This window comes from Macaca nemestrina, chromosome 13 (genome assembly GCF_043159975.1).
Source record: "Macaca nemestrina isolate mMacNem1 chromosome 13, mMacNem.hap1, whole genome shotgun sequence".
NCBI classification, from domain to species: domain Eukaryota; kingdom Metazoa; phylum Chordata; class Mammalia; order Primates; family Cercopithecidae; genus Macaca; species Macaca nemestrina.
In genome coordinates, this window is record NC_092137.1 from 107,649,810 (window position 1) to 107,675,625 (window position 25,816).

Here is a 25,816-nt window from a genome sequence, read left to right on the forward strand (position 1 = left end):
GGTTACAAAATCAATATACAAAATCAACTGTATTTTATATACCATTCCAAAAATGAAATTTAAGAAAACAATTCAATTAATAAATGGCCACAATCACTTCATGTCTACTAAAATGGCCACAATTTTTTAAAAAGGGTGAGGGGAGATAACAGGTATTAGTGAGGCTGTGGAGAAATGGGAATCCTAATACATTGCTTACAGGAATGTAAAACGGTGCAGTCACTGTGGAGAAGAGTTTGGTAGTTCTTCAAAAAATTAAATATGGAATTACTTTATTACCTAGTAATTCCACTCCTTGGTGTAAAACCCAAAGGAATTGAAAACATGTGTTTAAATGTGAACTTGTACACAAATGTTCATAAGCAGTATTGTTGATTATAGTCAAAAAGTAGAAATAACCCAAATAATTGTTAACTAATGAGTAAATGTACAAAATATGGTATATCTACACAATGGAATATTATTCAGTCATACAAAACGGAGTATTATTCAATACGTCAGTCACAATGAAGTACTAACACATGCCACAACATGAATGAACTTCGAAAACATTGTGCTAAGTGGAGAAGCCTGACACAAAATGCCATGTGTTATATGATCCCATTTATATTAAATGTGAGAATCTGGACAATCCCACATTGTCTGTCCTTCAGGTTTAGCTAAAGGAAGACCAAATGGGAGCACTGAGAATTAATTATTTACTTTTCATATTCAAAACAGGAAAAGACTTTTCTTTGGCCAGAGACCCAAGTTACAAACAAGAAATCACCACTAATTAGTGGTAACTTAAAATTAGCACAGGTGCTCTGAAAATCAGCCAACCAGTGACAGCCTCCCTCCAGTAGCCAAGCTCGTGAACACTGGCAAATCAATGACAGCTGAAGCATCTGAAAGTCAGCCAATGCTAAAATCCCAGACTTGAAAGTTAGCCCATCACTGACAGCCTCACGCTTCTAGAAAATAGCCAGTCAGCAAGCCACTTCACTCCAGTGACCATGCTTCTGAAAGTCAGTGGTTCAGGCCGGGCGTGGTGGCTCACGCCTGTAATCCCAGCACTTTGGGAGGCCGAGGTGGGCGGATCACAAGGTCAGGAGATCGAGACCATGGTGAAACCCCGTCTCTACTAAAAATAGAAAAAATTAGCCGGGCGCAGGGGCGGGCGCCTGTAGTCCCAGCTACTCGGGAGGCTGAGGCAGGAGAATGGCGTGAACCCGGGAGGCGGAGCTTGCAGTGAGCCGAGATTGCGCCACTGCACTCCAGCCTGGGCGACAGAGCGAGACTCCGTCTCAAAAAAAAAAAAAAAAAAAAAAAAAAAGAAAGTCAGTGGTTCAACAGCATCCTTATTCTCATGTCCACACTAAGATATCTGAAAGTCTGGCAATCCCTGAACACTCTCACTTCTGAAAGTCCACCAGTCCCTGAATATCAGGCTGCCCAAAATCTTATATAAAAACACTTGTCTTTGTCAGGGGAGACTCTACCCTACAGTTCTCCTTTTCAGGTAAATGGAAAGTTTATCCTTTTTTGGTATCAGACAGAGTTCAATTTATTGTTAGTTTGGTACCCTACAACCCTAAAAGTTTAGGTTCAGACTTGTGAGTGACAGATGCACTGATACAGCTTTGAGGTCATCAAACTCAGTATGTTCAAATCCAGTAGTGGTCCTGAGTGTCAACTTTTTTATTTGTATACAGATCTCTTTGATTTGTGATGGGGTTACGTCCCGATAAATCCATCATAAGTTAAAAATATGCACATATTACTCTTAGCGTACCAAACAGCATAGCTTAGCCTAGCCTAGCCTACCTGAAACATGCTCAAAATATTTACATATTACCCTATAGTTGGGCAATCATCTAACACAAAGCCTATTTTATAATAAAGTGTTGAATATCTCATGTAATTTACTGAATGCTGTACTGAAGTCAAAAACAGAATGTTTGTATGGACATTTGAAGTACGATTTATACTAAATGCATATTGCTTTTACACCATCCTAAAGCTGAAAAATCATCCAGCCATCGTAAGTCAGGGACTGTCTGTATATTTAAACCCCCAAATGCCAAAATGCTTGTGTAAATTTTGTGATAAATTTTCTGAATAATGAACATGTATTCAGCGAGGAATAAGTTATTCTGAAGCTCTCTGTGCATATTTCATTCAACATCAAGAATAGCAGAAAATCAATGGGAAAAACAGTGACTTTATTTTAAACACTAATCTGCTGTGTAACTTCTGACTAACCCTGAGTCTAGGAATGCCTCCAAAACATCTAGTTGGTGTATAACTCTTTATCAGGAACACCTATTCACTGTAAGTTTCCTCTAAAAGAACCCTCGTTGCTGTTGCAGAAATCGTAGGCTGTGATGCCTGTAACCACCTACACATTCCTTCTAGAACACATATGGTTTCCACAAGGTAAAGCCCTGGCTCTGGGGGGGTTGCAGTGCAGAGACCTACCTGCCTTGTGGCTGCAAGTTTCCCAAATAAATCACCCCAAACCTACAAACTGAATTTGTCTGCCTCCTTCTTTAGTTTCTAGGTTCCTTCAGCATTTGCATATATGGCCCTTTTACAGAACAAAATCCTGTATAAACTAGAGAAGCAAAGCTAAAGGCTAAACAGAGATGTATGATTCACAGGACAAATGCAAGTGATAAGTAACAAAAATTTTATTAAGAGAAATTTCGACAAAGAGGATAAAATAATCACAACAGAAGTTGGAACGGCTTCCCACACTGAATGTCAACAGTAGTTTTTCTGTTTAAATGATGGTGTGAACATACTACTGAAGTGTTTTCTAAAACTGTAAGCAAACTTACTACTGCTAGGACAAAATCTACTGCAATAATAAAAAAAAAGTATTAGCTTAATTTATAATTACAGAGACTATTATCAAAGATCTAAGTGCCTCACCTCTTTACAGCATAGCCATAAACACAAAGTTTTCATAATATAGACAACATTTTCCCTTTTTCTCATGAAAAAGACTGCTTGTAAGTTTATTACCAGAAAAATCCTTGCAAATAAGAGTTTGGAAACAATAGCAAAAAAATTACTGCTTTCGATGGAGATAATAAGATAAAAATTTGGTGGATCTTTGTGTAGGGGTGCAAACAATGCTTACTCAAAGTGGAAACAAGGCACGGACGAGGCAACAGAGGGTCTTGGGTGTCCCGCTCATGTTGTGTGTAATGCTGCTTGCAAAGCTGCCGATGTCTTCCCATTGGTATTAAAGTTGTCATAAAATTGTTCTCTTCTGTATTTATGCTATCCAAACTGAGTGATGAAAGAATTTTTGTGATTTTGTTGGCATTCAGTTTTCTTCAACTCTTTTGCATTCGAAAAGCTATTGGTTCCTTTTAAAAAATGTAGTCGAGAGAATTCTTTATTTTAAGCATTGAAATCATACTTTAATTCTAAAGAAAAGGCCTCACAAATCCTTGATATTTTAAGTAATTCATCCGGTGAAACCTGCTTCTTTCTTGTTCATAGTTTCAATATCTCTTTAGCAATAGGATTGTGTAGAGGATTTTGCAGATTAAAAAGAAAACCCGTGTTACTGAAGCACTCAAAGGAACTTCATTGCATTAAAGAAAGAAGCATTGAAAGTGTTTGAAAGTGTTAACTCTTTAAGTGTCAAGTCTGTTTTTAAATGGAAGTATACTTAGGAAAAGGAAAAGAAACTGACTTAAAAGTGACCATTGCCATGACTATCTTTTGAAATGGATTTTATACCTTAAAGAATTTGATTTGTTTTACATCAGTGTAACTAAGTACCCTTCCAGCATGGAAACCAGTGAACCAATCATGTGTAGTGTTGACGAAAGGAATATAAATTGAGAACAACGCTCATTTTTAAAAGCTGTTGATCAAGAGATATGATGTAATCCAAAGGAATGGGAAAGCAAATCAGCCATAAATAATTTTATGTATTTAAATCAGATGTAAAGAGTGATTCCCAGAGTTAACCTTCTGCCAGTACATGTTCCGTATATTGGCTCAGTGATTCCCAGAGTTAACCTTCTGCCGGTACATGTTCTGTATATTGGCTCATAATGCTAATGGTGAGCATGTTTTCTCATTAATAATAATAATAATGTTCAATAAACAAAAAACACAAAATAAGTTTCATGTGATTCTTGCAGAAGCTAAGTGTAAATGGAACACAGACTAACTGCAAAGAATGTTGTAAGCAAATCCTGCAAAAGAAGGAATTGTTAAGAAGCCAAATCATCAGGGAAATATAATTAAAGAAAGAGGTATATAATTTAGGTATTTATTCTTTATTTCAACATATTTTCATTTTATTTCAGGGTATTTTTAGCATAACTATATCTCACGTAGTAGTTTTCTTTTATCTGAATCACACATGCATAGGCAATTAGAAACAATTCAAATGTAACCGGGAATACTGTATTTTTATTTGCTAAATCTGGCAACCCTGTGCCAGAGGGACTCTGCAATGGTCTGGTTTCCCCTGGCAGAGATGAAAGGTCACTTATTCCCACAGCCTGTCCAAGGCTGGAGGCCCCTTAACAACTCCTCTGCCAGGGAGCTTGTTAGACTATGACTAGACACTTCCCATCCCAAAGAACCTCCACAAGATAAAGGTCCAGAAAACAGCTTTTCTATTGTAATTTTTCTTGCAGTTTCACTTTCTAGCTATATCTTTTCAATTCCACTCTCGAGAAATAACACAGAGCTCTGCATGAAAACAGCCACTCAATTTGTCATATACACAAAGTAGAATCATTGTTTTAAACTGGAATTATTTTTTAAAATAATTCCAATTTGTATATATAACTGGAATTGAGACTATAGAATACAGGCAACAAAATATACCAGTAAATCTTAGAAAACAATAATAGTAAAATCCTGATTAATGTTTAGCAGCTCAACTGTGAAAAATATTGGTTATTTTACTTTATCTGGATGCTACTTGGAAGGTATGTTATACTGTAATAAAAGCAAAATATTAATATTCGAACTAAGAGTCAATACACAGATATTACTATTTCCAGCACCTCTGGGTGCATATTTAAATGGCATGTTTTGTGTGTGTGTGTGTGTGTTTTGTGGTGATGAACAGAACTTGTTATTTACCCAATTCTATTCTCTATCTCTATTATAATAGTAAATTAGCTACTATAATAGTCAAAAGTATGACTCTCAGTTAAATAAAAGAGATTTTTTAAAAATCTTGCTACAAAAGAAAAAAAAATCAAAAAGAGGATTAAGTACTTTTACTACTGGGCCAAAGGTTAGAATCATTGATAATAAAGTACTTTCACACATCACTTCATTTAATCTTCACGACTCCTAAGAAATGGACATTGTCTCCTACCATATAAATGAAGAAACACTCAAACTGGGCAATACATTTTATGATAACCAGTCACAATTCATCTTCGTGGATGTTTCTGGACTTTACTTTGGGGTGATTTCTATTAACATCTGCCCTAATAACAGTTTTCTAAGGGTGCTACCCAGCTGGTTTCATGTCCTGGGGGCCCTCCTGGTACTCTGCAGTGCAGGGTCTGGATGGTCCCAGGGACTTCTCAGTACCCTGCATTCTAGCACTCAGCACCCACATCAAGATGGCTTATGCTCCCGCTCACTAGCCTGTGAGGGTTGGAAGAATGGGACTCTCTTTTTTCTGTGATCTCTGGACCTCAGCACACTGCCTGGCAAAGAGTGGTCATCACAAAAGAGGATGTTGTCCCCAAGCTCCCACTCTAGGCCAGATCTGGCTTGGTGCAGACTATGGAGAACACAGATGACTCAGGCATGGGTCCTAGGAATCTTCTGTTCCAAGTCCAGTGGGGGCACCAAGGGAAAAGAGTGCCCATGTTAGCCCCTAGGCGCTCTCTACCGGATGGAGAGGTAGGAGGCCCATTCTCAGTCCCTGTTCCATTGCAGACCAGACTTGCTGATCTGACCACAAGGGAGTGCCTGGGAACCCCTTGCAGGTTCCCCTTCAAATAAACAGTATTTTCTTCCTGATGTTCATTGTTTAATTAGGATGTAGAGGAGGAATGAGTCTCTGGATTGAATGGGAGTTCTGTCCAGTCCTTGGGGCATACTTTGTTGTCATTTCTCCCCGTGTCTTGCATTTTCTTTGCAGCAATAGGCTGCCTTTGTACTTGGGCTCAAGCGCTCTTTGGAGCCAGGATTCCTTGTCACCTAGACCGTGGCTGTTCAACCTAACCCCCTCCACCTCTTCCTCCTCAGGATTTTCATAGCATTTGTCTCGGAGGCATTCTTTGTGGCATATTCATTAGAAAAAAAGTGAAGTGGAAACTGCTTTTGAAGAGAAGATTCAAGAGCTCGGAGTGGGAATCCAAGACGGAGTAGAGCATCTCCCTGGGTGACCCTCAGACTTAGAGGTGGGCCACACTCAAAGACCCTGCTGTGTTTAACCTTGTTGGTGCCTGGTGGCACCTAGCCTGGCCCCGTGTGCCCGTTGTCAGGGGTCTCTCTAGATGAGTGCCCTGGTTGTAGCTGGACACTGACCACCAGGCCATGCCTGGGAGGCCACGTGAGGGACTCTGCTGAGGGATCTGACTGCGTTTCTGTTGTCTCTTCCTCCTTGAAGGGAAGAAGTACAAGATGGGAAGCTCACTGATCACGTGGACGCCAAGGACTGTGGTCTTTGTGAGGATGATGGATACAACAAAAGAAAAGCCTTGAAAGGACTGTCCTGCAGAATCGCATCAAAAAGTAAGTTTCAATCTGATGCAAAACTACAATTGATCTTCCTCCACTCTGTTCTCACAACAGCCAGTGTAATGTTTCCAGAAGGCAGATCTGACCCTCAGTGGCTTCCCATTGTTCAAGGATAAACATGAGGCCCCTCACCATGGCCTCATCCCTGCACCTGTCTCCTCTCAGCATCCCAGCCTCTCTCCCTTCCCACCAACCCACCATGCCTGCTGCTCCTCAGCTCTGCGGGCCTCTCAGCCCCTCAACTCCCCTGCTCCATCCACCCCAGGGCCTCTGCAGATGTTGTTTTCTCCTCGGGTTCATTCTCACCTCACTTTGGGGAGTTGAGGTCCCTCATCCTTCAGGCCTCTGCTCAGGCAGCCCTTCCTCAGAAAAGCCCCTCGTGTCCCCGACAAGGTCAGGTGCTCTGTGGTCCCCCAGCTCTTCTTCCCTCCTCTCTGCACATGACAGCAGGACATTCATCGCTGAGTGACTGTTTCGATCACTATCTGTCTTCCTTGCTGACTCCACATGGGTGGGTACGAAGCCCACATGGGTGAGGCCATGTCTTTTGGGTCTTCATGGTATCTCCAGGGTCTAACAGTGTCCCTGGGACATAGAGGCCCTTAACAACTATTCATTTACTTGCTTCATTAATTCTCAATGAATAAAATTGGCTGAGTACACCCAAATCAGTCTGCATCTCAGTTTGGGTTCTAGAAGGGAAATGTCCTCCCCGGTGAGTTCCAGTGGAAGGGAAGTGTCCTCCCCGGTGAGCTCCAGTGGAAGGGAAGTGTCCTCCCCGGTGAGCTCCAGTGGAAGGGAAGTGTCCTCCCCGGTGAGCTCCAGTGGAAGGGAAGTGTCCTCCCCGGTGAGCTCCAGTGGAAGGGAAGTGTCCTCCCCGGTGAGCTCCAGTGGAAGGGAAGTGTCCTCCCTGGTGAGTTTCAGTGGAAGGGAAGTGTCCTCCCCGGTGAGCTCCAGTGGAAGGGAAATGCACCCACAGGTAAATTTTACTCATTGGTCCCAGTTCTGTCCTGATGTTTTTTCATGAGAGAACTCAGTCAGCATTTGAGAGCTGCTATGACATCTTACCTCTCAAAACGGTCTCCTTCTGGTAGAGTGTGTGACTCCAGCACCCTGGTTCCTCGTGTGACCTGCATTTGAGCACCTGTGATCATTGTGATTCTCTTGCATGGGTGTTTCCTCGTTATCAAGACTCTCCTGAAAGTCAAGGCTGGGGTTCTTAAAAAGGCTGTCAGGAGTTGTTTTTTGTTTGTTCGTGTTTTTTTTTTTTTTAATTTTTGTAGAGATGAGGTCTCACTATGTTGCCCAGGCTAGTCTCAAACTTCTTGGGCTTAAGTGATCCTCCCGCCTCTGCCTGCTGGAAGGAATTACAGGTGTGAGCAGAGGCACCCTACAATGAGCTCAGCCTGAGGTTACAGCCCAGACTGCAGGAGTGGTGTGAGAGTGTAGCCCCTAAGGGTGGCTGTTCTCCCCTAGCCTTCTAGAAGCATCTTCTTTGTGTTCAGTGCCTCCAGTGGTGGGGGAGCTCTGTGGGTGTCAGCAGCAGGATGGATGAGTGCTTTTTTTCTTTTCAAGAAGTGTTTGGTTACTGTGTGCAGAGTCTTGTCTTTGATTCAGGGCCAGCCTTCAGGAAAGCCTTGGCCTGCTCGGTGCTCCCCAGGACCTCAGCGCATCTGGAGTCCATGTGCCTCTCTTTTTTTTTTTTTTTGAGACAGTTTCGCTCTTGTTGCCCAGGCTGGATTGCAATGGCATGATCTTGGCTCACTGCAACCTCTACCTCCTGGGTTCAAGCAATTCTCCTGCCTCAAGCAATCCCTCCTGAGTAGCTGGGATTACAGGCGCCCGCCACCTCGCCCAGCTAGTTTTTTGTATTTTTAGTAGAGATAGGGTTTCACCATATTGGTCAGGCTGGTCTGGCACTCCTGACCTCAGGTGATCTGCCCACTTCAGCCTCCCAAAGTGCTATGATTACATGCATGAGCCACCACACCCTGCCCATATGCCTCTTTCTCCTTCCTCCTAGAATACAGGACCATGGATGCCTTGCTACAGCAGATGTTCAAGTCTGAAATTGCTCCAGAGGATGAAGGCCCTTCCTTGGATGAGATTCTGAACTTCTCACCCAGTGACATATATCCCAAGAATCCCAATTTTGAAACCAGTGCATGATGCTGGGCTTGGAAGGGTCCACAACTAGAAACCGAGACAAGCTGTCACCTCTTTTTGCATGTGCTGTCTGGAGGTGATGTTTCCAGCCCAGGCTCCCTTCAGTGTTCTGATGAGCCTATGAATAGGCCTGGCCTGGCCTGAGCGGTCAGCTGAATGGCATGGAGAGGCTACCCAGGTGGGCCCCGCTGGGGGTCGTTCTTATGTTTGATCATGGACATAAGGCAAGAAAAATTGTTGAAGAGATTGTGACGAGCACTTGCTGTACACATATATGTACACATGTAGTCTTTTCAGTGAGTCTATAAAAGCTTTTCAATTATTTTTATATGGTATTTTGCTATTCTATTAAACTAATATTGTGCTACATTGTTACGTAAATGAATTATGAATATGTTAAAGGAATATGTTCTAATACAGTAGCTTTTAAAGGTAGAGCTTATTCAAAATGAAGAAAAATATGAATATGAAAATATAATTGTCACAACGGCCTATTTCAGGGACAGGAGTGTGCTCTCAAAGCTTCTTTAACAGAATTACAACGATGGCAAGATTTTGAAGCACTTGCTTTCTGACGTCACTTTCCGCATTGGAAATCTCCCAGGACAGCAAACGCATCTTCTGGGAAGGCAAAAGGGACCTATTTTATTTTTACAATTTTTCACTGTGGTTAAGTAAACACAATGTAACGTCTAAGTGCTAAGTACACTCATGTTGTGCAGCCACTATCCATCTCAGGACTCTTCATCTTGCAAAACTGAAACCCTGTCCACATGAAACAATGCCCATCTCCCTTTCCCCAAAGCCCCTGGCACCCATCTTTCTATTTTCCGTCCCTAAGGGTTTGGCTATACCAGATCGCCATGGCATCTTGAGCACAGGTGGTCCTTTGCAGAGCCGGCAACTGTGCCCCTCATTCTCCCAAGTCTTGTCACGGGCCCCACGATCAGGCAGGGGAATCAGTGGGAGTGCGTCCCCATGACCCGAGAGGTTTCAGTGCAGCGAGACCTGAGATGTGTGGCATGTCATGTGTCAGGGTGGCAACTGAAGCTAGCGTGGGAGGGACATCTGGTCTTTGGTTCTGAGAGTGACCTCTGGGCTATGTCCTGCAGGAGCAAAGCTAAGGACTTTGGGGCATGGATTCCAGGGCCAGACTGTCTGGTTTCACACCTGGCTCTCCGCCACCCGTACCTCTCTGTGGCCCATTTCCTCATCTGCAAACTCCGGACAAATGGTACCTCCCTCCCAGGACTGTGGGAGTCCCTGGAGGCCCAGGACAGGCCCAATGCTGACTCAGCACTGGCTTCGGTCAGAGCTGTGGCGGAGCGTGCTCTGACAAGTCTCTCTTCCTGCCTTAAAACCATGCCTGGTATTTGCACTGATGCTCTAGCACCACTGCCAGCAGGATTCGGGAGCCGGGTTTTCGCTGACTCAGCCATTGCGGTGTGTGGAGTCCTGGCATCCCTGAGATGGCTCTCTTATTTCTTTGTATGTATAATATCTATTATTACGTAAAGCATTATACTAAATGTATTGAGTTACAATGTAATCTTTTCAAATGTTATATATGGCCGGCATTTCTTAAGAACGTGAAAGGAGCCTCAACATTATTAGCCATTAATACAAAGACATTTAATTAGCCAATAATACAAAGACATTTAAATAATTCAATCCAGAACCTGAGTAAGAAGCTGGAAGTTGCTCCTTATTCCTCCTTCTCCTCACGCCCCGGCTACTCAGTCAGACACCCCTTTTCCAGGGGTGCCTGCTGAGTGTGCTGTTTATCCTGGAACGGAACCTGACTACCGTCATGTATATTAGATATATTAACGTATAATTGCATTTCTAAGTCCTAAATGGGATATTACGACATATTTCATATGTATCGTTCCACAACCTGCTATTTTCATCAGCACGGTTGTTTCATGTTGCTACACACACACACACACACACACATACATACACAGTGCTGAGTATTCCGTCCCATCAACGTCTCATGACTTAAGAATTCACTCATTCTTTGACCTACACCCTGTTCCCTGTGTTCACCATTAAAGAGCAGGGGACTAAACCTTGCGTGAGTCCTTCCGGGAGGGCCGGGAGTCAGCCTTGCTGAAGCCATTCCTGTAGAAACCTCTGTTCTCCGCCTGGCGGCAGGAGGAAGCCACTAGGGGGCGCTACCGCCCGGCTGTGGACACCAACACCGCCCCGGCCATGCCCGGCTGGGCAGGAAGGGCGGGGGGAACCGCGAGGAGCGGTGGAGGGGCTTGCCGCGCCTGCAGGGTTTTCTTCTGCCTTTCAGTGAAATCCTCACCTCGGGTTTTGGCACACGGACTCCCAGCGAGGCCCTCCGTCTGGCAGGGGCCTGGGACAATAAGGTTGTGTCTGCCCTGTGAGCTGTGAGCAGGTCTTGCCCTTGGAACAATCCCCGCCTCAGCCTCCGCTCCTCCTGGCCTGGAAACGGCAACGAGCAGAAAGAACATCCTCCTGTGAGGACCTCAGATTGGTGCCAGTAGGGGATCGCTCAGCCCGACAGCCGTGGGAGAAAAGTCACTGCTGTGACTTTTACGGAAGGATCCATTATTCCCAAACACATCTTTGGGGAATGACCTTACTGTTAGAGAAATGGGACTTCTAGGTGTCTGGAATTTGAACATGGGGAATTTGAGAGCATAGACGGTGCCTGCCTCTGACCTCCCCCTCCCCCTTTTCTGGGGAAATGTGTTCTTGGTCCTCAGCTTGCTGGTGCAGCCCCTCCCAGGAATCCCTGCCAGTATGGGTCATGGAGTTTGTGACTCAGTGGCAGGTTTTCTTTTCAGAGGAAGAAACCATTCTTTTTTTTTTTTTTTTTCTTTTTCTTTTTTTGAGACGGAGTCTGGCTCTGTCGCCCGGGTTGGAGTGCAGTGGCCGGATCTCAGCTCACTGCAAGCTCCGCCTCCCGGGTTCACGCCATTCTCCTGCCTCAGCCTCGCGAGTAGCTGGACTACAGGCGCCCGCCATGTCGCCCGGCTAGTTTTTTGTATTTTTTAGTAGAGACGGGGTTTCACCGTGTTAGCCAGGATGGTCTCGATCTCCTGACCTCGTGATCCGCCCGTCTCGGCCTCCCAAAGTGCTGGGATTACAGGCTTGAGCCACCGCACCCGGCCAGGAAGAAACCATTCTAACCGGCAGAAAATGTTGCTGCAATTTTCAGTAAAATTAAGGGGCATAGCAAATTCTCAGAGGGTGCCAGACAGGAAAGGTAATATAGTAGCGGGGTCAGGGGGTGGTACTAGATAACTAAAGCTGAGCCCCCCCATGGCAAGCCCTCGTGCTCAGCCTCTGTTTTCTCCTTGCAGGCCACCTCAATAGCAGACGTACTCTGCCTGAATGCATACTTTGGGAGACTGGTACATTTTGCAAAAGTCACTCCTCCAATGGTTTTCTGGAAGGATACACCAAACATCTGCATCATGGTAGCCATAGCGGCGAGTGTTCATTGTAGTACCTGTAAGAGTTTATGACCCAAGGCAGGAGCCATGCAGCAAACAAATTCCATAGATTTGTCTTTGATAAAACAACACTTCCATACAGAGAATGCCATAAGCACAGCTGCAAGCAAACCACAAACTGAAGAACAAATACGGCAAAATGTGGCAGTGCAGACATTTTAACATATCAAGAGCACTTCCAAATTAAAGGAAAAAGAGATATGTCAATAGATAATTTCTCTGAAGATAAGTGAAGGCAACTCATAAGAAAAAAATATGTAAAATGGCCGATAGGAAAGATGTTTAACATCGCTAATTAAAAATTATAGAATAGGCCGGGCGCGGTGGCTCAAGCCTGTAATCCCAGCACTTTGGGAGGCCGAGACGGGCGGATCACGAGGTCAGGAGATCGAGACCATCCTGGCTAATACAATGAAACCCCGTCTCCACTAAAAATACAAAAAAATTAGCCGGGCGTGGTGGCGGCGCCTGTAGTCCCAGCTACTCGGGAGGCTGAGGCAGGAGAATGGCGGGAACCCGGGAGGCGGAGCTTGCAGTGAGCCGAGATCGCGCCACTGCACTCCAGCCTGGGCGACAGAGCGAGACTCCGCCTCAAAAAAAAAAAAAAAAAAAAAAATTATAGAATAAAATACCATGTATTTGCCTATAAAACAATCTTAGCAAGATTGAAAACAAACTTTTTTTTGTAATTTCAATTTTTAGATTCAGGTGATACACGTGCAGGTTTGTTACATGGGTATATTTCGTGATGGTGAGGTTTGGGGTACGATTGATCCCATCACCCAGGTAGTGAGCCTAGAGTCCAGCAGGTAGTTTTTCAACCCTTCCCCTCCTCTGTCCCTCCCCCACAGGAGTCCCCAGTGTCTACTGTTGCCTTTGTTTCCATGAGTACCCAGTGTTAGCTCCCACTTATAAGTGACAACCTGCAGTATTTGGTTTTCTGTTCCTCTGTTAATTCACTTAGGATGATGGCCTCCGGCTGCATCCACATGACTGCAAAGGACAGACTTTCATTCTTTTTAAATGACTGCATAGTATTCCATGGTGTATATGTACCATATTTTCTTTGTCCAACCCACCATTGATGAGCACCTAAGTTGATTCCATGTCTTTGCCATAAGACAAATGTTCTTACACCCTACTGGAGAAAGGAATAAAACTATCTTTCTGGAAGGCTCTTTGGCAGTTCCTTTCAAAAGCCTGTAAGGTGAATATATTTTCACCCTGGACTCCCATTCCTGGGAATTTATCTGTAGGAAAGAAGGATGCATTCCAAGATTTAGCCACAAAATTGGTGGTGGCTGATTGTTTATAATATGGAAAAATTGGAAACAACCCTATTTCCTGACAAAAATTACAAGACATATGTCTTAAGTAGAATGTGATATATTCACGCAGCCTCCTGTACTGTACTCTCACTCCTTTGCTCCATCTGTTATTTGAACGGCCCTGGGAATGAGACCTGCCTTTTTAGCCTGGCCTGCAAAGTCACCTTCCATAGGTCCCTGTCACTTTCTGCTGCTTTCCTTTGCCCCCACTCCCAGGAACCTCTGCTTCCCAACATGCCAGCCCAGTACTTCCTCAAGAGTCCTTTTATGGTATCTTCTGTTTAGCTCTTGACCTTCCTGAGTTCTGTTTTTTTTTCTTTTTAAAGCTCTGCTGTGCTGTAGGTTACATCAAAGAGTGCCTCCTCCGTGAAGCCCTTCAAATATCTTAACCCTTGGTGATCCACCTATCCCCGCTCCCCTGGGACAGCCACTGGTTCCCTCCAGTGCAGCAGATGTGAGCTAGCCTCTTTTCTTGGCTGTCTTCTCCGCCCCATGCGGAGTGCCCTTTGAGGGAAAGGAGCTCACTAGATCCTCTGTGCCTTACCACCAAACGGGCTACATTCAGGTTTTTTTGATGATGGTAGATTGTTCTTTTTCACTTATTTTTTTCTAAAATACACGAGGTTCTTCTTTTGGCCATCTTCACCTTAATCTCTTGCCCATAAACCTGACATTAATAAAGATTAATAAGGGTTTTCTGTATTCTGGATATTCTCATCTCTGTTACTAGGCTACACCTCCTTTTTTTTACATGTCACATTGAAGAGAAGGTCAATAGGGTGTAGTGTGGAAGGATGTTGCGGTGTGATTAATAGCAAGGGCTCAGCCCTCAGACTGTTTGGGTTCCAGTCCCAGCTCTGCCCTCCGCTAGCTGTGTGATCAGGGGCTACTTGCTTACCCTCTCTGTGCCTCAAGCTCCTCCTCCAGGTATAGTGCCCACCTAATTGGTGTGATGAGTCTAAAATAAAATAATCTACAAGAGGTGCTTGTTATAGCACATGGAACACAGTAAAACGTCAAAAATTAGCTATTACTAATATCATAATACAAAAGTGGTACTATGTTGTCTATGAAACTTGCTTTTTCACATAATATCGTGCCTCTCCTGGCCCATCCACTTCCTTGAATAGTGTAGTACTGACAACTCTGTCCTGTGTCTCTCACAGCTGACCTCGATCCATCTGATTATCTACGGGTCCCTGGAAGCTATTAACATCCGCAGCATCAGCTGGTCAAGGGCCTTAAGGCCGGTCTTCCTAATTAACTTCCCTAAAAGTCGTCAGGTAAGCATATGATTTAGGATACGTGATGGTTTGTTTTTGCAGAAAGTTAGCTGGTTTCTTGTAAATAAAATAACATTTTGGGCAGCGCGCGAGGGGGTGGAGCGGGGAGGTGCGCGGCGACCCCGGCGGGCTACAGCCTGCAGGGTTTGCAGGGCGCTGGTGGGGCGCGCGGAGGCGGCGCTGCCCACGGCCAGGTCCGGGCGCGGCCGGCGGCTGCAGCTGGCGCGGGTCCCATCCGGGTCCCGAGTAACCGCCGCCGCCGCCGCCGCCGCCGCCAAAGCTCGCCAACATGGCGGACCTGGAGGCTGTGCAGGCCCATGCCAGTTACCTGATGGTCACGGAGAAGAGCAAGGCGACCCCGGCCGCCCGCGCCAGCAAGAGGACCGTCCTGCCCGAGCCAAGTATCCGGAGTATGATGCAGAAGTATCTTGCAGAGAGAAATGAAATAACCTTTGACAAGATTTTCAATCAGAAAATTGCAGGTTCCTGCTCCAGCACAGCTCCTAGACTGGCCCCAGGGTTTTCAATCCAAGCATAATTCACTGAAGCATGTGTTTGGCAGGGGGACCCAGCTCACCGTTTTAGGTCAGCCCAAGGACACCCCCTCAGTCACTGTTCCCGCCATCCTCTTAGGAGCGCCAGGCCATCAAGGCCACACTGGTATGTCTCATGAATGACTTCTATCTGGGAATCTTGACGGTGACCTGGAAGGCAGATGGTACCCCCATCACCCAGGGTGTGGCGATGACCACACCCTCCAAACAGAGCAACAAGTACTCGGCCAGCAGCTACCTGAGCCTGACGCCCGAGCAGCCGAGGTTCCGCAGAATCTACCGCTGCCAGGTCACGCATGAAGGGAGCACCGTGGAGAAGACGGTGGCCCCTGCAAAATGTTCATAGGTTCCCAGCCCTCACCCCACCCACAGGGGCCTGGAGCTGCAGGATCCCAGGGGAGGGGTCTCTGCATCCTAAGCCATCCAACCCTTCTCCCTGTACCCAGTAAACCCTCAATAAATATCCTCCGTCAACCAGAAAATAAAATAAAATAAAATAAAATAAAATAAAATAAAATAACATTTTGTCTCCATAGATCAGAAGGGCTTTCCGAAGCCTCTGGAACACCCTGCCCAATATCCACTTGTCTTCCATTGTTCATATTCAGTGTGCTGATGTTTTCCCTGATGGCCTTGAAGCTTTTTGGGAATCAGCACACTTCTCCAGAAGTTTCTGTCTGGGAATTCTCCCATATTTAGGTTGAGCCTGTTGGTGGCACAATCTGTCACCAAACACAATCTTCCATGTTCAAACACTGCAGGAGTGCTCTTGAAAGGGGAAAAATGTGTCAGTGTATTAATTTACGTGTGTGGTTTTCATTTGTGTTTTTGGTTCCTCTTTAGGGGTCTGAAAACAGCAGAGGGATCACCTTACTTTGAAAACCTTCTGGAGATAGCACTTGAGCTCTACGTGCTGGTCACTACAGCGAACAGCCCTGACATCATGTCCGCGCATCCTCGATCCACGTTCATGAACATCTTTTACCATAACAGAATTCGCGCTATTCAAAGCAGCTGTCTCCTGACTCTAGTAGGGCTGAGAGAGGACAAAGAGTGATTTTCTGTTGAGTCCTGTTCACTGTAAAGGTTTTGAGAAAGATAAAAGTTTACAGCACTAATAGCCTATCCTCTCTACTTAACACTAAATTTAAATGAATTCTTTCAAAATGGAAAGGAACAGAAGACATCTCTTGAGATACAATTCTTAATATTTGAGCCCACTTTCGATTCTGGAATCTTCTTTGAGTCTTGAAATTAAAGACATAAGACATCTTTGTAAAGGAATCATGACTGGTTCTCCTAAGCATTGATGCAGGTTTTTGGCTACATCAAATAGGAAATAAATGTAAACATCAGTAATTGCCCAAAATGCCAATTCTCCACACACGTGGAAACTACTTAGGAGAAAAACCTCATGGTTTTTTCTAATGTCTTCTTGTTGTGGATTTACCTTATGCATAGGAGTAAAGTTAAGTGGTACTGCACAGAGTAGCTAGTGCTCCAGCTCTAGAGAGTGGGCAGAGCCTCACTGCAAACGTCAGTCCACATCTGCTCCAACAGTGACCTCAGAGAGGCAGGTTTTCCGTCGTCTTGTGATGCATAGGATCATCAGATCAACTTGTTCTTGGTTGTTGCTCACTCTTGGGCCTGGGCCTGGTCCTGCTTATGTTCTCTTGGGTCTTTCCTCAGACCCCTGTTAGCCTAGCCACCACCCCCTGATGTCCCCTCCTGTAGGAAATTAAGTTTCCTTTAGAGTGAGCACCTGTCACAACTTGCCCTTCCATGATTATCACCGGGTACCTTTCATGCATTGTCCCTGCGTGGTTAGAATACGACCTGGCCCCCAGCCAAGGCAGTTGGGTGTCCCACAGAGCCCTGAATTTGCACTGCACAGCCCTCTTCCCAGCCATGCTTCTTATTCTCTTTGTAATTCCTAGCAAGTCACTGTCCTTTCTAGGCCTCAATTTTCTCACTGTGAAGGGAGAAAAGTGAATTGGGAGATCACTAAGGTCCTGCCACTGTGAAAATTGGTGCCTCTGTAAGGTACTAAGAATTTCAGAAGGTCAGGTGTGAAGCAAGCTGTTCAGCATTAGGGATGGTGATGGCTCTGAGGCCTCATCACACCCTATGGGGGAGAGCGAATGTTAGAGGAGGCTTTCCAGTACCTCCTGCACATGGACTGTGCATGTGGGATATTGCCCAAGGTCAGCCTTATATGCATTGTAGAACTGAGAAGTGAAGCCAGCTGGGCTTCTGGGTTGGGTGGGGACTTGGACAACTTTCCCGTCTAGCTAAAGGATTGTAAATGCACCAATCAGCGCTCTGTGTCTAGCTAAAGGTTTGTAAATGCACCAATCTGCACTCTGTTAAAACGGACCAATCAGTACTCTGTAAAACGGATCAATCAGCACTCTGTAAAATGGACCAATCAGCAGGATGTGGGTGGGGCCAAATGAGGGAATAAAAGCAGGCCACCTGAGCCAGGGGCAGCAACTTCCCTGCTGTGCAATCTTTGTTCTTTCACTCTGCAATAGATCTTTTCTGCTGCTCGCTCTTTGGGTCTGCACCGCCTGTATGAGCTGTAACACTCACTGTGAAGGTCTGCAGCTTTACTCCTGAAGCCATAGAGACCACGAACCCACCAGAAGGAATGAACAAGTCCGGAAGAAACAACTCCGGAGGCGCGCCGCCTTTAAGGGCTGTTAACACCCACGGGGAAGGTCTGAAGTCAGCGAGACCACGAACCCACCGGAAGGAACCAACAACTCCGGACGGAACAACTCCGGACGCGCCGCCTTTAAGAGTTAACACTCACCCCGAAGGTGTGCAGCTTCACTCCTGAAGTCAGCGAGACCACGAAGCCACCGGAAGGAGGGAAACTCCTGACACGTCCAAACATCAGAAGGAACAAATTCCGGACACACTGTTTTTAAGAACGCAAGGGTCCGCGGCTTCGTTCTTGAAGTCAGCGAGACCAAGGACCCACCAATTCCGGACGCAGAACCAGGGTATGGAAAACCATGAAACATGCTTATTTTCTTCTAGGATGCCTGCCCATGACTTCAACTGGTGGTATTCTTTGTACTTTATAATCCACATTATCAATACCTACATCTTAACGTCCATCTTTCTGGCCATGGTGTACCGCAATTATAGGAAGCACTTAAAGGTAACAGGCGTGAGCTGGGGGTAGGGGGTGGGGCTGGGTGCAGTGGCTGGGAGGCTAGTGAATGCGTTTGTTAAATATTTGAAAGTGTCCTTGATCCTATTTACTTTGGTGGACCTGACGACTTGATGTCTTGCTTCCTTCTGCTGAGCGGGGCGGCTCTTCCATCTTTGTGATGGCTGTGACGTTGTCTCAGGAGATCCACAGGACAGAGGACTTGGCCGGGGCACTGGCCCCTTCATGGGCAATGTCAGGTGCTACTTTGCTTCTTGCTCTTAACGCATCAAATAGCTAATGGCTCCTTGATATCTTCTCAGTGTGATTTGGAGTGAGGATATTCTCTAAGCTTCCAGCTCCTTTCTCCCTTAAAACAAAAGAAACTTCTTAAAACCGGCAGTTCCTGCCCTGGTTCCTGCCTCCTTGATTGATGTCTGGAGAATTTGTGGAAATGTTGAGTGGGTGCTTGGGGTAGAAGGAAGTTTGATTTGCACCCAGGAATCCCCCGGGGCACCTCGGCTGTCTCATCCACCCTTCCTCCACTGCCGCTCACCAGCATAGACCTTTGGGTGTCTCTTTCCTTTATTATGAAACTCACTGTACAGAGAAGTCTTTCTTCCAAGGGTGATTTTCCTTAAGGAAAGACATACCTTAGGGCTTTTGGCCTTTTGGTTCTGTTTTGAATGTATTCTTGCTAATGGAGTGTCCACTTGAGGGCGAGCCGAAGTCAGGACAACTTCAATGCAGTTCAAGAGAAGGGGATGGCAGGGCAAGTCTGAGATTGGGTCGGTCTGGCCTTTGAAGGTGTCTGGCTCTGTCCAGGTCACAAGGAGTCTCTGTGCAGAAGGAACTTCAGCTCCTCCTCACCCCAAAGCTAGGCCTCCTCTGGCCTCTTCCTCTTTCTGGTAGGAGAGAACATTCCAGAGAGTCTGGTGCGCCTCTCCTCTCCTTCACCGTGGAACAGAAGTATTACTATGCCCCTCCCAAACCCAAGGAACACCCCTTGGAAATTAATTTTCTGCAACATGCCTTAGCAAACATTTTAGACACGCTGTATGTGCCAGACACCATGCAGGGTCCTGAAGAGCCACAACGATGGTGAGGAACCAGCCCTTCACTTCAGGAATTTACAGTCTAGCTGTGTCATCGGTGAAGCAATGATAGTGGGCGACAGACTTACAGGAGCAATGGAGATGGGCATGGTAGCTGGATGGCCCTGAGGAGGGCTGCAGAGCCTCCCCGCTCCCACAGAATTCCCTGTGACCACGCAAGATGGCAGCTCCAAGCAGACCCTAGTTGTCCTTCTAGCCCCAGACCACATCTGGCCTAGTTTCACTTCCCTCACTTTTCTCCTCTTCCTCCTCTCTTTCTCGACTGACTGCATGGTGTATCTCTCTTCACCTTCTTGCTGGGTGTCTCTCTCTCCTCTCAATACCACAACTGATCTCCTTCCTTTCCGGAATCTTCCCTCCTCCTGGGCAGGGTGGAGTTGAGAGCTGGCCGCCTCTTGTTGCTCTGTTTCTCACTGCACAGACTTTCCTTCCCGGGCTACCTCATTTCAGCTTGGTAAGGTGAGTTCTGTTGATGCACAGTGGGGTTAGCTAAGTACTCCTGAATCCGGGAGGCGTCATTTACTTTGCTTGTGAGCCCACCCATTGGTGATGTTTCTTTGGCTCTTTGAATACCTTGAAACGTTGGGGTAAGAAAGTGATGCTTTCCTTTGGGAGAATGAGGTGGGCAGATCACGAGATCAGGAGATCGAGACCGTCCTGGCTAACACGGTGAAACCCCGTCTTTACTAAAAAAAAAAAAAAATACAAAAAATTAGCTGGGCATGGTGGCAGGCTCCCAGTCCCAGCTACTCCGGAGGCTGAGGCAGGAGAATGGTGTGAATCCAGGAGGCGGAGCTTGCAGTGAGCGGAGACCGTGAGCCACTGCACTCCAGCCTGGCCGACAGAGTGAGACTCCGTCTCAAAAAAAAAAAAAAAAAAAAAAAAAAAAAAGGGATGCTTTCTTGAATCTTTCTCTTAAAACACACAAATCTGTTTTTTAAAGAATGAGGTTGGCAAACTGGCATACCTGAAAGGTCATAAAATGATAGAGGCATTCAACGTTCTGAAAGTCATGGTGGGCACTGAGTTTGTGGTCGAGGAGGCCCAGTGGAGGCGGCTGGCACAGGTAGTGATGCCAGACATGAGCAGGACCCACCTGGAGCTTCTCCTGAGGATCTCCAATGAGGGACAGACGGGGCACATGGGTAAGAAGGCTTTGCCTCTGACTGTCCTCTTCCCTGTGCGCTCTGAAACTGAGCCTCACAAAATAATGGGTAAAGCAATAGCACTGTTCTAAAATGTGTTTAGCTTAGCACATACAAATGTGTACCTGCTGGCAAGAATGCCATGGAGTTAACAACCTCATGCTGTGATCTCACTGCCCTGTCCCAGTGTACATGGCCCCAGGCAGGTGTCAGCAGGTCACGGCCATCCCAGAGCCCTTACCTGGTGATATGGTCCTTCCATTCCTGCAGTTCTGCTTTAGGGAAGTAATCAGAAATTGGAAAAGAGATACATACATTCATGTTCAGTTTGCATTTTGCATTTGAAAGTGAAAAGTTAAAGGTACCCTACATGTTCAGGGTTGATAGCTATTATTAAGATGCTTCGTATTTGTGGCGTGCTTGTCATGTGTGAACCATTGTTATGGTTGTTCTCCATGCACTGCGCTTGTGTCATCTTCCCCCAGGGACATTGAGGTGTTTTTGTTATCTTCATCTGCTAACACAGGAACAGACTCAAAGAGGTTCAGTCATTTGTCCAAGGCCACACAAGTGACAGAGACCATAAGGCTCCAAGGCTTGTGCTTTTTATCCTTGTGCTAAACTACCCACATTTTGATAGTCATTTAATGGGAGATTTTGATAGCATTAAAAATGACTGTGAAGACGAGGTAGCAACGCGGGATAGGTGAGATGTTAATACACCCCCAGCTGCAGGGCACTCCCATTTCACCAGTTTTAAGAAAGTCCCGATAGGAACACACCCAGATGGAGTGGTAGGTTTGATAGGATGGCGAGATTATACGCAGCTGTTCATTTAAGGGAGACAAGGACTCTCAAACTAGTCCCACAGTACTGTGGGCTTCATGATGTCTCCACGCATGTGTGAGAAGAAGATGACAAATATTTTCTGGGACTTACTTGAATCTGGTGTTCAGGAGAAAAAGAGACATGCGCAGCAAGACACTATTACTTTTGGGCGGTGCCAGCATCTTCCAGTAAGAGCTTTGGATTCAGGATGGAAGAAGGCCTTTTTAAAAAAAATTAAATGATTTAAAAATATTTGTTGTGTGTACATAGTAGGTGCATATATGTATGGGGTACATGAGATGTTTGGATACAGGCATGCAACGTGAAATAAGCACTTCATGGACAATGGACTCTCCATCCCTGCAAGCATTTATCCTTTTAGTTACAAACAATCCCATTACATTCTTTAAATTATTTTGAAATATACAGTTATTATTGACTATCATCACTCTGTTGAGCTATTAAATCGTAGGTCTTAGTCATTCTTTCTATTCTCTTTGTACCCATGGAAGAAGGCCTTTGCAGGAACCCGAGCAGCATCTCCTTGGCCACATGGTCCAATGTCACAGTGCAGAGTGTCTGCTCAGGTGGTCCGGCTTCTCAGGCTCTGAACAGATTCCTTTGTGCTGCCCCCTGCTAGGGACAGGCAGTTACTGGAGGTGCCATGGAGTGTGTGATTGCTGTACTAATGGTGGGGAAGGGAGAGGAAGGGCACCTCATCAGGCAACCCTGGAGCACAGCACTTTTCAAAATGTGCTGAAGCTTTTTATATTTCCAATCTGTCATTGACTGAGACTTTAGTAAAATACAATAAAAATCAGTAACACATACAAACAGCATACAAAATACAAGTCTCAGGTTTTCATGATTAGATTCAGCAGGCATGAAATTATTCTGTCAATTGCTCTGCAAGGTTCGAAATTTCAGTACTTATCTCGGGGAGGGTGGGGAGCATGAGGACTGACCAGCAGTATTCCAGCAGCCACCCTTTGGGGAGCACTTGTTCTAGGACATCAGAAAAGGCAGGTGCCCCCTGAGACACACACACACCCCCACGGGTGCTCTGACCTCCAGTTGGTAGTCCATGATTGGAGTCACCAAGATGGCTGGGTCCTCAGCCTTTAGCCTTGCTTAGTTTTGTTACCTGAGTTGTGGTCCTATTTGTAAATTAAATGAGGACACAAATTCATTTAGTTTGAATATAAAAATCTACCAGAGTCACAGATTTTACTGAAGCTCCATAAATGTGGCCAAAAGAAAGTCCACTGAGCTGATGGTTTAACCCATTTCCCCAGTCTTACCTTCTACAAAACAGCTGTGTCCATTTAAATATTATCAGGCACACATGTTTTTAAGAAAGACAGGCTGGGTGTTGTAGCTCACGCCTGTAATCTCAGCACTTTGGGGGGCCTTGGCAGGAGGATCATTTGAGCCCAGGAGGTCGAGAATAGCCTGAGCAATGTGGTCTATCTCTACAAAAAATACAAAACTTAGCTGGGTGTGGGGACACGTACTTGTAGTCCCAGCTACTCAGGAGGCTGAGAAGGGGGGAGCGATTGAGCCCAAGAGGTCAGCCTGGTGACAGAGCGAGATTCTATCTTGAAGAGAAAAGAAGAAAGAAAAAGACAGCCAGTCAGATTGGTTGGCTTTGGAGGATCCTAGATTATAGTTCACAGGATGTAGTAGTAATTTCTGCTGTCTAAGTGCCCCAAGAGACTTCTTTGCTCAAGTAACACTTGCGAAGACAGCCTTAGTAACAGAAAGCCAAACAGGAAAACAGGATTACATGCTTCACAATGGTCTCAACACTGTGCAGTCGAGGATTAGCAAGACATTTGTGAACATTCCCATTTTTCCCTTTGATTAGCAGTTGTAAGGATTTGTAGTCACCAAGGCTAAACCCTGGAATTCTGATAGTACCAAAAGTGTTAAACAATAGTGTTAACTGACAAACACAAAACTTATAAGTACAGAAAGAAAAGGATTAAATAGAATACTTAACAAAGAGAATATGAGGGAAATAATGTGGTATTTACAAGGGTTTGCAGACTATAGTCTACTGGCCCAATATGGCCTGCTGTCTGTTTTGTAAATAAAGTTTTATTGGAACAGAGCCATGCTCATTCATTTACATATAGTCTCTGGCTGCTTTTATATATAATGGCAGAGTTGAATAGTTGTGACAGAGAGTGTGTGACCTGCAAAGCTTAAAACATTTACTCTCGGGCCTTTTATAGAGTTTGTGGACCCCTAAGCTACAAAGTGAAGTTGCAGATGGGTACAAATTCTTTCTGAACACAAACTGACTAGTTTTGAATTTCTTTCATCTTTCTTGCTCTGCTGAATCTTCTGGATTAAAAGATGTGACTCCAGGGACTTTGCTGAGTTGTCCCTTGTTGATTGAGGTTGTTTAATGGTGAGGGTTTGGGCTGGATTCCTTGTCAGTGACCTCACCAGTTCACCCTGAATCGTAGTTATAGTTGTCATCTTAGTGTCTCCATAAGCTCTGATGGTGGAGCTCGGGTCGCCCAGGTCCCCGGATCCAGGTACATAATTCCCTGAGGCTGGACTTCTCTCTGAATGGGCATTAAAAGGGTCATTAAAATGTATATGTGTATTTTCCTTCTAACTCTAAAGATCTGGAAACTTGACAGATGCTAAGATATCTAAGGATGTTTTTCATCCAACTTGATGGACGCGTGTGCTTTCATGTTCTTAGCACCGTATGGCATTGACGGAAACAGCAACACGCGTGTTTAATGTGTGCCACCTGTGGAATGATGATTCTTTTTTTCCTTCTGAAAACTGAAGTGGAGACCTGGGTATCTGCCAGGCATGCTCCATGGAAAACTTTCTAGGTTTCTAAAACTCCCGCCCCACCCTTTCCCTGTGGTCTCAGCTACACCTGATTTGCTCCTGCAGTTTATTTCAGCAACTTGCTTTAGAGGTTCCAAAGCACTCAGTTTAGTTTTCAAAGAAGCAGCAACACTCTGCACATTCTGATTTCATCCACTGATGTACTATTTAAGTTATACATAATTACCGGATGTTCATACATAAATAGTTGAGAACCAGCCCAGTGACCCCACCGGTGAGAGAGAGGTACATGGAGTAGTGGAGCATAACCTTTTGGCCCCAGGCATTCAGCAGGTCTGGAGAGCATCAGTTCAGTTCATCAGTCCGGTGGGTCTAAGTCAGTCAAGAAAGCAAGGAAGCACCCATTGTGCTTTGGCCTGGGGTGGTGAGTGAGCTCATCTTGGAAGCTACGGGTTTGAGTGAATCCCTGAGAAGAAGGCAGGGAGAGGGAGTGTGCAGAGGGAGGAACTCAAATTCAAGGGTGTGGATCACAAATACTTTGGAAACTACATGGAGAGAAACGGAAAGTGGAGTTGAGGCTAGAACGGTAGGTCAAGGCAGACACTGAAAGCAGCAGTGGCCCATGTGAAGAGGAACGCAGGGTGGAAGGCAGGGTGTGAGGTGTGGCTTCTGCAAATGAGCACAATCGCTTTCAGCTACTTGGGATTGGCAGAGGGGCCTGTGGAAGGACAGGAAGGAGGCCTGGGGGATTGGAGGCTGGCAGTGCCTCTTGCTGGTTCTACCTCTCTCTTTTTCTCTGTCTCTCACTGGCTCCTTGGCCTTGAGCCTTCACCCTTTAGGGCTGTAGATATTTACCTGTGAAATGTGGAGCCGAGAGTCTGTGCTGACTTGGCTTCACCCTTTGGACCTTCGTGTTATAGTGGCCATGGATATTGGGGTTGTATTTCCATTGCAGACAAAATGAACTTTCTACGGTTGGCTGACCTCTTCAACATCCAAGTGGTCACCATCAACATCAAGAGACATTTGTTGGAAGCCTGGATGCCACGGGTATACCAGTTATCTACAAGCCTCTTAGTCCAGAAGATGGTTTGGCACAAGCAAATGAGACAGGGGCAGTTTTCTCTCAAGCTGTTTTAAAAACAGAGGAATCTGCTATGCCAACTCTACAGAATGTGTTTCATCATTGAAGCTACAAAT

The 25,816-nt window shown here is 45.5% G+C and overlaps 2 long non-coding RNA genes across 3 annotated transcripts in view; both read left to right on the forward strand.

Annotated features, from left to right (window-relative positions):
- The first annotated feature begins 6,270 nt into the window (after nucleotides 1-6,270).
- Nucleotides 6,271-9,179, forward strand: LOC139357723 (uncharacterized). Its single transcript, XR_011611326.1, has 3 exons — nucleotides 6,271-6,389; nucleotides 6,599-6,723; nucleotides 8,753-9,179. It is a non-coding gene; the product is annotated as an uncharacterized lncRNA (long non-coding RNA).
- Nucleotides 9,180-12,138: 2,959 nt separating this feature from the next.
- Nucleotides 12,139-25,816, forward strand: part of LOC105471820 (uncharacterized) — a 52,733-nt gene continuing 39,055 nt past the window's right edge. For both annotated transcript variants that reach the window (XR_011612007.1, XR_011612008.1), the window contains exons 1-3: nucleotides 12,139-12,350; nucleotides 14,881-14,997; nucleotides 16,395-18,720. This is a non-coding gene — a long non-coding RNA (uncharacterized lncRNA). The remainder of the gene's footprint in view (nucleotides 12,351-14,880; nucleotides 14,998-16,394; nucleotides 18,721-25,816) is intronic.